The 12,007-nt window shown below is 48.0% G+C and overlaps 1 protein-coding gene and 1 pseudogene across 1 annotated transcript in view; one reads left to right on the top strand and one right to left on the bottom strand.

Moving 5' to 3' along the window:
• The window catches only part of LOC141258701 (uncharacterized), a 177,717-nt gene that overhangs the window by 23,713 nt on the left and 141,997 nt on the right, over positions 1-12,007 (bottom strand). The window lies entirely within an intron of this gene.
• On the top strand, positions 8,836-8,993 carry LOC141260427 (5.8S ribosomal RNA; annotated as a pseudogene).

Genomic DNA, 12,007 nt, shown 5'->3' on the forward strand with positions numbered 1-12,007 from the left:
CTTGGCGATCGTCCATACAATAGGAAAAAGGCTGAGTAACCTGTTGCATTGCTCTTTGTACAGTTATAGGCATGTACCACTTTTGACAGAGAACTCTTCCAGTCTTTCTTCTCATCAGCTGTTGAAGTGCGCAACATTGACAATAATGTCCTATTAAAACATTCTACTTGTCCATTACCCTCAGGGTGATAGGGCGTTGTGTGGGATCTCTGATTTCTACAGTACTTTCCTAGCTTGACAAAGAGCTGGTTCTCAAATTTTCTTCTTTGGTTGTGGTATAACCTTGTAGGGAACCCAAACCTCAAAGCAAAATCATTCTCTGCCGCTGTTCGAGCCGATTTATTGGTGGTGGCATATGCTTGAGCATATCGCGTGAAATGGTCCATCACCACCAAGATGTATTCGTAAGCACCCTTGCATGTCTCGAGATGTAGAAAGTCTATTGAGACCATCTCAAACGGATACGTAGTTTGGATGTTGCCCATAGGTGCCCGGGTTGATGTATTGGTACGTTTATCTTTCAGACACCCACACTCCCTGGTCACGTGCCTCTCAATATCTCTCTGCATGTACGGCCAGAAGAAATGTTCATGGATCAAAATTGTTGTCCTTTCCACTCCCAGGTGTCCCATATTTTCACGGAGTTCTTTGAAGACCAACCTACGGAATACTCTGGGTAGTACCAACTGCCGGTTTTGTCCTCCTTTACGATACAGGATAACGTCTTCACTGAGGTAGAGCTTCGTCCATTCTTTAATTACCACAGATACGGCTGGTGACTCATTGTCTCTCTCCAGTTTACTTGGAAACTGATTTTGGTCCACATAAAGTAGTATTCTACCAATTATCTGATCTTCCCGTTGTGCTCTACAGATTTTCCCTTTTGGTAGTTGTTGAATAGACCGGGGGTGATCTTGTTCTCTCGCTCTTATGGTGGTTTCCACCATCAACGGACACCACAATGGTGTGTCTTCCTCTTGATAGGCTTGTACTGCTTGGGTAGTGCTCCCAATTGCTTCCAGACTGACTTCCTCCGAGCATTCTTGCATGAACTCCTCAGGCACTAGTGGCATTCTTAACAATCCGTCAGCATCCGCATTGCATTTTCCTGGCCTGAACTTGATACTGAAATTGAAGTCAGATAGTTCAGCGACTCATCTCTGACCCGTTACATTTAGTTTGGCTGTAGTGAGGACATAGGTCAAAGGGTTGTTGTCAGTGTATACCTCAAACTCCTTGCAGTAATAGAGATAATCTCTAAATCGTTCACAGATAGCCCAATTCAATGCCAGGACCTCCAATTTTTCGGAATGCAGATGGTAATTCTTCTCGGCATCTGTCAACGTTCTAGAACCGTAACCGATGACTTTCAATTTTCCATCTTGATGCTGATACAGGGCACCTCCCAGTCCAACTTGAGAGGCGTCACAATGAAGAACAAATGGTAAATTGAAATCAGGATATCTCAAGATGGGTTGTTTTACCTTGTAATCTACTAATTCTTCCAATACCTCCTGGTGATCTGCTGTCCAGAGAATGGGCTTTTTGGATGAAACGGTGTTGTTTCTTTTCAGCCCGGTCCTACCCGCGTTATTCTTTTTCTCCATGGGCGTTGTAGACTCTGTGGTCCCCCCCCAAGAGGAGGTATAGTGGGGCGGCAATCCTGGAGAAGTTCCGAACGTAAGTAAGATAGTAGGAGAGGAACCCCAAGATCTGCCTCAATTCGCTGACAGTAGAGGGCTGATTGTCTTTTAAGGCCAGTACCAGAGCGATTTCTGCTGGGTCCATGGTATACCCTTCTCCAAGCACAATTTTCCCTAGGAATAGGACTTGCCTTTTGAACAGTTCACATTTCTTTGGGGTCAGCTTAACGCCGTGTTGTTGATACCGCTGGACTATGGTCCTCACGTGTTCAACACGCTCCAGGAAGGTTTTGCTGTGTATCACATTGTCATCCAAGTACGGCTGGCAGATATCATCCCTCAATCCTTCTAAACATGTCTCCATGCTCCGCTCAAATTCTGCTGGAGCTGAACTGAGCCCAAACTGAGGAAACAGAGAGACGTATTGCTAGGGAAAGTAGATCAAATCCCAAACTGTTCTTTACGTATATAAATAGTAAAAGGATTAAATCGAATAATATTGGACCGATAAAAAGTGATGAAGGCAAAATCATAGAGAAAGATGAGGATAAAGCTAATCTATTAAATAAATTTTTTTCGTCAACTTTCACAAAGGAAAAAGAACTAACAGGCGAAATGAGAAGTGACAAGCTTAATCCTCCACTAAGTATGACAAATCTAACCCAAGCTGGGGTACAGAAACGCCTCAGTAACATTAAAATAAACAAATCACCAGGACCTGATGGCATACACCCACGGGTACTAAGGGAACTAAGTAATGTGATAGACAGACCGTTATATCTTATATTTAAGGACTCTGTTGAGACTGGGTCTGTGCCACTTGATTGGCGACAGGCGAATGTAGTGCCAATATTCAAAAAGGGAGCGAAAAGTGACGCCGGAAACTATCGGCCGGTGAGTCTGACGTCCGTTGTGGGCAAAATTTTTGAAGGCTTTATTAATGAGGCAATCATGGAGCATCTTGACGCTAATAATCTATTAACCCTGAACCAACATGGATTCATGAGGAATCGCTCCTGCCAAACAAACCTGATTGACTTCTACGAGGAGGTTAGCTCTCGAGTAGATCAGGGGGAACCAGTGGATGTCGTGTATCTCGACTTCTCAAAAGCGTTCGATAGCGTGCCACATAATAGGTTGGTATACAAAATGAGAATGATGGGGCTGGGGGAAAATGTCTGCAAGTGGGTAGCTAAATGGCTAAAGGATAGAAGGCAGAGGGTGGTTATAAATGGAATATACTCAGATTGGGTAAGCGTCACTAGTGGGGTACCACAGGGGTCTGTACTAGGCCCAATGTTATTTAATATCTTTATTAACGACATAGTCAACGGGATAAATAGTAAAATATCAATATTTGCAGATGACACAAAGTTATGTAAAACAATTAATACAAAAGAGGACAGTGCAGACCTACAGAGGGATTTGGATAAGCTGGGTAGGTGGAGCATTAAATGGCAAATGAGGTTTAACGAGGAGAAATGTAAGGTCATACATATGGGAAGGAGAAATGGAAGTCACCAGTACTCACTGAATGGGAAATCATTGGGGAATTCAGAGATGGAGAAGGACTTGGGCATCTTGATTGATAGCAAACTAAATTGGAGTGCCCAAAGTCAGGCGGCTGCTGTAAGGGCAAACAGGGTAATGGGATGTATCAGAAGAGGTATAGCTGCAAAGGAGGAGAACATTGTTCTTCCACTGTACAAAGCACTGGTCAGACCACACTTGGAATACTGTGCTCAGTTATGGGCCCCAATATATAGAAAGGATAGAAATGAGCTTGAAAAGGTACAAAGGAGGGTGACAAAATTAATAAAGGGAATGGAGGGACTGCAATACCCAGAGAGGTTGGCAAAACTAGGACTATTCAGCCTGGAAAAGAGAAGGTTGAGGGGGGACATAATAAATGTGTACAAATATGTTAGGGGACAGTATAGAGACCTTGCCCGGGATTTGTTCAAAAGGAGGGATATTACGGTAACAAGAGGGCATTCACTAAGACTGGAAGAGAAAAGGTTTCAGCACCAGCATAGGAAGGGGTTCTTTACGGTAAGAGCAGTGAGAATATGGAATTCACTGAGTGAGGAGACGGTAATGTCGGATTCACTACACCAGTTCAAGCGGGGACTGGATGCATTTCTAGATACCAGGCAGATTTCTGCATATACTTAAAAATAGAATAAAATAGTAGGTTGATACAGGGATTTATTCTGACTGCTGGTTTCAGAGTCGGGAGGGAATTTTTCCTCAGGTGAAGATTGGCCAAATCATTTGGGGTTTTTGCCTCCTCTGGATCAACTTTAGCAACTACAGAACTTACAGGTCGAACTTGATGGACGCAAGTCTTTATTCGGCTTTACAAACTATGTACTATGTATGTATGCGGATCCATTCATATAATCCCCATGGTGTGATGAATGCTGTCAAAGTTCTACTGGACTCTTCAACAAAACCTTGATGGTATGATTTACCCTGATCGAGGACAGAGAACCAGGTCCTTCCTGATAGTCTATCCAGCATATCTTGGATCTTTGGTATCGGGTGCCGATCAGGTACTGACTTTCGGTTTAGTTCCCGGTAATCATAGCAGAGTCTCAACGTACCGTCCTTTTTCATAACGCAAACAATAGGAGAGGAATAAGACGACTTTGACTTTTGGACCCAACCTCTGTTGATGAGATCTTGTAAATACTCTTTCACTTCACGATGTAATGGTTTTGGCACTGACATGTAACTTCTGGTTACTGGGGTCGTGTCTTTCAAATTGATTTTCAACTGCAACGATGGGATACAGCCTATATCAGAGTCATCTTTGGAGAACGCATGACACTCTTCTCTCAGCATCTGTTTTGCTACCGCTCAATCTTCAGCACACCAGTGTTCCAGGGGTACTGGGGGATCCCAGGACTCCGAGGTTGGATGTGCAATTCCTTCCCCTGGGCAACTCCTGTTCCTTGGTGGGGAGACTGAATTCACTGTAGACCCCTGGGCGGGTCTCACACTGGCTGGATATACCGTTTTAACGGTTTCAATGTGACCTAACACAGTCTTTGGATCCAGTCTAATTTCGTGTCTCGCAGTATTTATCACCGGTACTGTCACTCGAGCAAACCCACCAGTGGGGATTGTAAGCAGAGTCGCACCTTGAACTAGCCCTTGCAGAAGTTCTGAGGAGTCTTTTGGCATGAACAGTCTTTTCTGGACTTTTCTTCCCAATTCTACCCGGACTCCACACCTCATCCCCATCATTTGGTTTGTAGGGATGATGGTTGGGCGCCAGCCTACCTTGACTTCTTTTAGGTCCATTGTATTCTGTGCTTTCTTTACTCTATGAATCACATTTTCCGCCACGGCGTTGGGTATGGCAAGCGATGTGGCAATTGCATCCACCACCAGCGTCCCTGACTTGTTGTAGCATCGGCATCTCTGCCCCCTGCCAGGCAGAGACGCCGTCCCTCTCACCTCCCCGCTCCCTGCGCGGTGTCCTCCTGCGCTCCTCTTCCTGTTGCTGCCGGTGCACGCGGCTTCCCGGGCACTGTGCTTAGGGCGCGCGCACTCCCCCTCTCTTAAAGGGGCCGCGCGTGCCGTCCTAAGGAGTCCCCGGCCAATAGCCGGAGGACCTCCCATATATAAGGCACCTCCTCCAAAATGGAGGTGCCCGAGCAATAGTTGATGCACAGCATACTTACCTCTGCTTCAGCCCTCAGGTCCAGTTGCCAGCCTGACTACTGTTCCAGTCCGCCAGTCTGACTACTCTCCAGCCCGACAGTCTGTCTTCCATTCAACCCGCCAGTCTGTCTATGGGCAAGTCCACCTGCTTACCAGGGAGCACCTGCCAGTTACCTGCCTGCTACCTGCCGTGCCTGCTATCCCGCTCACCTGGGAGCACTCGCCTGTTACCTACCTGTTACCTGCTAGCCTACCTGGAGGCTCTGCCGTCACTTGCCGTGACCACCTGATAGCCTACCTGGAGGCTCCTGCTGTCACTTGCCGTGACTACCCATCTGCTAACCTAGAGACTTCAGCCTGCTTGGCCGTCACTTGCCGTGACCACCTGTCATCTACCCAGAGACTTCTGCCTGCTTGTTGTGTCCATCCGCTATACCGGTCAGTCCCAGTCTGCTGACCCGTGGGAGCCACCTGCTCTCTTACAAGGTCGTCCCCAGAGTAGCACCTGGTCCCTCTGCTCGGTCCCTCCCTGGTCACGGAGTCGTTTGCCGCCGTACGACCAGGGTCGGTCTGAGTTGATACTTAGTTACGCCCCTCTGGGTCCCTCCTTGCACCGTGGCACAGAGGTTCCACCACTCGGATCCGTAACACTTGTGTTTCGAGATGACCTCACTGATTACATTATAACCCAGGACAGGATCCTCTGCTATGTTCTGATCACGGGTCACGAGAAAAGGTACCAAAAGCTCAATGATGTTGCTGTTCTTCATGGCCCTCAGTTGGAAAGTCACTTCCACCCAGCCTATGAAAGGGATTTCGGTCTGGTTGATAGCTTTGCCGTGGAGTTCCACTGGTCCTAAGAGTTCTTTTAGCGACCGAAGGCAGGTATGTGGCAGGTAGCGCCTTCTCCATTCTTTATTTAAAAGGCTTGCTTGGGCTTCTGTGTCCCACAGTGCTTTTACTAGGAGTCAATCTAGCTGGCACTGTATAAAACACCTTTCACCGATTAGGCTGATGAGGCTATCTTTACTGGAATCCTCCTCCCAGGAGTTCATCGTTTGACCTCCGCACTGGGCATTAAGTAACTGATGCCCCTGTCTCCTTTGCAGCTGTTGTAGACAGGAACACACTTGGGGATAGTACTGACGCAGCCGTTTTACCTTATGCGCCATTCTGGGGTTTGGTGAGATTTGGATTTGCTTCTGGGGCCTCCTCCGTGTCACGGTTACCAATCACCCTGCACTGGCAACCTCCTGACTTTTAACCCAAATGACCGTGACCATTGGCATTCCTTGGCATAATGTCCTTCCTCAGCACATCTTAGACAGTGAACACACACTGTACTCTGATTTGATGAATGGCATGCTTCACAAGCCGGGTATCTTCTGTTTTGGAACCCACTCCTGGGTCTGAGGGGTACAGGTTCTGGCCTGGAACGAATCAACTTTTTCATCTCAATCAACTCGGCTTGCAGTTCTCCTATTACTTCCTCCCAGTCAGCACTGGCGGTTCTCTCTTTTGTTGGTGATTTAAGGTTCCCTCTCGGAGGTGGCACTGGAGGGTCTCCACGATGATCTTCGGACTGGCCACTTGGGGTCTCCAACTTCAGCTGACTAATTTTGGTGATTTTAGGAGCAGAGCCTTTCTTTAACTTCTGTTCGCTCTGTGACTCCAAACTAGCTGCCTCATTCATTTTTTCAATTAGGACTTCGTCCAGAATGCTAGGATCTTGATGTCTTTGCTGATTAACCCCGTTCCCAATGATCGCAAGAACTTCTTCTGGACTAGTCCAGCATCAAACTTCTCTTCCGCTTCTACATCTCTGGATGCAAACAACAGTCTATCCTTCAGTTCAATTGCTCTGAACAAGAAACTTTGGGGTGACTCATTATTTTTCTTTGAGAGGTTAACGAGTCTGTGGAACAATTCTGAAATACTCTCTTCTTTATAGTGCCCTTTTAAAATAATCTTCAGCTGTTGCAAGTTCAATTGACTTTTCATTTCTAGCATACTATGGAGGTTCAGTCCTGGGCTGATCGCTTTCACCCCCTCAACAATCTCATCTGGCTGGTAGCCTTTCTGTAAGCCTGCATCGATCTGGTGCAACAAGTTCCTATAAGACAGTCTCTCTTTCTGTTCACACTCTCCAATTTGTCCTATGATCTTGAATTATTTCCTTATAGTGATTTGCGGTGTTAGAGAGGACTGTCTCCCTGATTTATCTAACCCGAGCAGGTTAAAGGACCTGTCTGAGTCTATCACCCGTTCAAAGGTTTTGGTCGATTCCTGCAGGGCAGTTGTTAGAGCTTTGAATTGTTCTTTCAATTCCGGTAGTTCAGTCTGTGGATAGAGATTCCCGCTTTTGGTAATTAGTGCAGCCCCTCCATCCTCCAACTTCAACCTGGTTAGAAACTGTGTTAGTTCCTGGAGAAATGTCCCCATGACGTCTTCAGCTTCTTTCTCCCCCAGCTCATCCATTTTTGCATTAATGGCAGCTAACAGTTGCCTGCGGTTGTGTGCTTTAGAAATCCGTTCTTCTGACATCTTTATATGTTCTGCTAATGTTCTCAATTCTTCACAGGTTAACTGAAGAAGCAGCTCACTAATTCTGTCCATTTGTATTAACACATCCAATGCTGCCAGTGAGTTTTCTTTAGGGCCGGTCCCTATTAACTCAGAAGGTAGAAAATGAAGTCAGCTCACCATTCACATCTCACTCCAGGGGTCCTTCTTTCAGCCTGGGTCGCGGCTCGGCAACCGCCACAATGGAATCCAGGAACAAGTATAAGACCCGGCGATGGAGAGCCCAGCGCACTGCAGAGGTCTTATTTGCATAAAACTTCCATTTTATTGAAAAAATGTGTAAAACACAAGTACAATCAGTCAGATCAACTAATGAACATCTAGAGCGACGCGTTTCGGCCTATAGCGAAGCCTTAGTCATGACCTTACTTCAAAAGACACGAAAAGATATATTTATATGGCTATAAGTCCCAAGTCCATAAGGAAACAACAGAGATTCAGCGGTGTGGTTAACCCTTCCATGTCCAGCATGCACAGACATGGTTTCAATGCAATCATTGACCCTCAGTGTTACTCAGGAAATAAACAGCCCAAGTTAACTGCAGGTGTGTATGAACCTGTATATAACAATAAAAAGAAGCCGGAGAGAACGGCAAGAATATAAATAATAATAATACAGCCTTACATCTAGAAGGATATTATATGAAGTAGCCAGATATAAAAAGCTATCTACAGATATTATTAACATCATTGTTTGTATATAAACTCTATCGATGGTACTATATGCAAGACGCTGTTAATAAACACACCAATGTCACTGGCTCAATAGTTGTTTCACAAAATCATATTGAATATAATTACAATATATATGAAAAGAATTGTAATAAAACCGTGTTGTTTTAATCACAGAATACAGAGGGGAATCTTCCATCTCCTGCACGAGAGGAAAAATAGATAAACCCCTTATTATATTTTCCTATATATATGAAAGATGCACGACTCTTAACGGTGGATCACTCGGCTCGCGCGTCGATGAAGAACGCAGCTAGCTGCGAGAATTAGTGTGAATTGCAGGACACATTGATCATCGGCACTTCGAACGCATATATGAAAGATGGTTTTATATTAACATTGTTGATAATTGTTTGAAAAAATTGGACAAATGTAAAGAACCTAGTAATTTCAAGGATCTGCAAAATAGACTTGACTCCCATATTGATAATCTGGAAACCAAATTATTGAGGTCAAAAAGAAGAAATATGAAGGGGATTGTCAAGACTATGATATGGACAGAGTTTACACTTGGAAAAAAAACAAAAATCCGCATCCAAAAAAACTCCCAAAAAAAACATCAAAGAAAAATTCCAAAACAAGTGGTTAAGGAAGATAATGGAGTATCTCTTCGTAAAGTGAGCTTTTCCTATCCTGAGACATCGGTGGAAACTCTATCCTCACTCCAATCAGATGATACATCAGAATCTAACTTGGACCGTCCTCCTAATCCAGCCTCCATTAAGAAAAATCAGAGAAAAGGAGGAAGACGGGCAGGACGGAAACACCTTAAGAAGAAGAAGCAGTCTCAGAAAACACAATGAATACATTCCCGGCTGTAGCGCTGGCGTCCCTGCCCTCTGCTAGGCAGGGACGCTGCTCCCCTCACCGCTCTGCTCCGTGCCCGGCGTCCTCTCCCCGCTCTGCTGTCAGCGCGCGCTCCTTCCCGGCGTCCTCCTCCCGCTCTGCTCTCAGCGCGCGCTCCTTCCCGGCCCCTGTGCTTAGGGCGCGCGCGCGCGCGCTCCCCTCCTCTTAAAGGGGCCGCGCGCGCCGTCCTAAGGAGTCCCCGGCCAATGGCCGGAGGACTTCATCATATATAAGGCACCTCCTCCAAAATGGAGGTGCCCGAGCAATGTTGTTTGCACCTGTGTCTCACCTGTGCTTCAGCCCTCAGGTCCCGTTGCCAGTTACCTGCCAGTTTCCTGCCAGTTTCCTGCTAGTTACCTGCCTGATTCCTGCCTGAATACTTGTTACCTGTCTGCCAGCCTGAGGTCCGACGGTCTGCCTTACTACTCCTGTCAGTCTGTCTAAAGGACCAGCCTGCCCGCTCACCTGGGAGCGCATATCAGCTACCTGCCTGCTTGCCTGAGGTCCGACGGTCTGCCTTACTACTCCGGTCAGTCTGTCTATGGACCAGCTTGCCCGCTCACCTGGGAGCGCTTCTCCGTTATCTGCCTGCTTGCCAGCCCGGAGGCTCCGTTGTCACGTGCTGTGACCACCAGCTATCTCAGAGACTCTTGCCCGCTCACCTGGGAGCGCATCTCCGTTACCTGCCTGCTTGCCAGCCCGGAGGTCCCGTTGTCACGTGCGGTGACCACCAGCTATTCCAGAGACTCTTGCCCGCTCACCTGGGAGCGCTTCTCCGTTACCTACCTGCCTGCCAGCCCGGAGGTTCCGCCGTCACGTGCCGTGACCACCTGCTATTCCAGAGACTCTCGCTTGCTCACCTGGGAGCACACATCTACCATCTGCCTGCTAGCCTACCCGGAGGCTCTGCCATCACAGGTCGTACCTACCCCTTACCCAGAGACTGCCCTGATCACTTGCCGTAACTCCCTGTCCGTTCACCCAGAGACTGCCACCCGCTCCCTTACAAGGGCCGCCCCCTTGTATAGTAGCTCAGAGGTTCCGCCTCCCGGACCCGTTACAGTTTGCTCGGGCCATGGAACCCGGTGGCACCCAAGCTCCCTCGCTCTCGGACCTCTGTCTTGAACTGTCCCGTCAGAGGTCCCAACAGGAGGCCATCCTGGGTCACCTGCGGAATGTTAATACTCGCCTGAACACTCTGTCTGATCCACCAACAACCTCCGCCAGTGCCATATCTTGCAATCCGGCAGCTCCGCTGCCCACTAATACTATGGTATCCTACCCAGGACCCCGGCTTTCTGCACCTCCTCGCTTCGGAGGCGACCCCGTCCAGGCTCGGGGCTTCATAAATCAGTGCACCCTGCACTTTGAACTTTTGTCCCATCAGTTTAATTCCGACCGGGCCAAAATTGCCTTTATCATGTCCCATCTCACCGGGGAGGCCCTGGCCTGGCTAAATCCTCTATGGGAGAGAGGAGACCCCCTGGTGTCCAACTTGCCTGCTTTTCTCTCGGCTTTCCGGAAAGTCTTCGACGAACCCGGACGGAAGACCTCATCCGCATCCTCTCTGCTACGCCTCCGTCAGGAGGGTCTCACCGTGGGCCAATATGCCATACGGTTCCGCACCCTTGCCTCGGAGCTGGCCTGGGATAACGACGCTCTGGTATCCGTCTTCTGGGAGGGTCTGTCCGGTCGTATTAAAGATGAACTTGCTGGTCGGGACATTCCTACCTCTCTCGATGATCTAATAACCCTTGCCACCCGGATTGACCTACGGTTCCAGGAGCGTGCCAAAGAGGTCACCCGTGAGAGAAGGATTCCACGTTTAGCTCCTACTTTCCAGAAACCCGTCATTCCCTCCATCTCTCCCCAGGTACACTCTCCTGAGCCTATGCAGGTCGACCAGACCAAGATGGTCAAAACCCGTCAGGACTCACGCCGTGCCGAGGGGAGCTGCTTCTACTGTGGCAGTAAGGAGCACCGGATCCGTGCCTGCCCGGAGAGGTCGGGAAACACCTGTGTCTAGGTTCGCTCAGAGAGGTCCACCTAGACAAGAATAAATCCTCTCCATCCCTGCTGTTGTCAGTTTCGATCATCTACGGGGAGAACCGTTATTTCGAACTAGCCCAACTTGACTCTGGAGCAGCCGGGAACCTTATTTCACAGTCCCTGGTTGAGAAATACCGCATTACCACCACATAGACCATACGACTGTCCCATCGATCTGCTACCCGGTACTACTCCTCCCCGTGGGCGTATCTATCCTTTATCCGCTGCTGAGACCCGGTCAATGTCCGAATATATTGAGGAGAATCTGGCCAGAGGATTCATCCGGAAATCTACCTCCCCGGCGGGAGCAGGCTTCTTTTTCGTCAAAAAGAAGGACGGCTCTCTCCGTCCCTGTATAGACTATAGAGGCCTAAACCTGATCACGGTGAAGAATAAGTACCCCCTCCCGCTCATTCCAGAATTATTTGATCGCCTGAGGGGGGCTAGGATCTTCACCAAACTGGACCTTCGTGGGGCGTACA

Source organism: Phyllobates terribilis, unplaced genomic scaffold (assembly GCF_046119375.1).
Source record: "Phyllobates terribilis strain yellow unplaced genomic scaffold, ASM4611937v1 Scaffold_3__8_contigs__length_932513732, whole genome shotgun sequence".
Taxonomy (NCBI): domain Eukaryota; kingdom Metazoa; phylum Chordata; class Amphibia; order Anura; family Dendrobatidae; genus Phyllobates; species Phyllobates terribilis.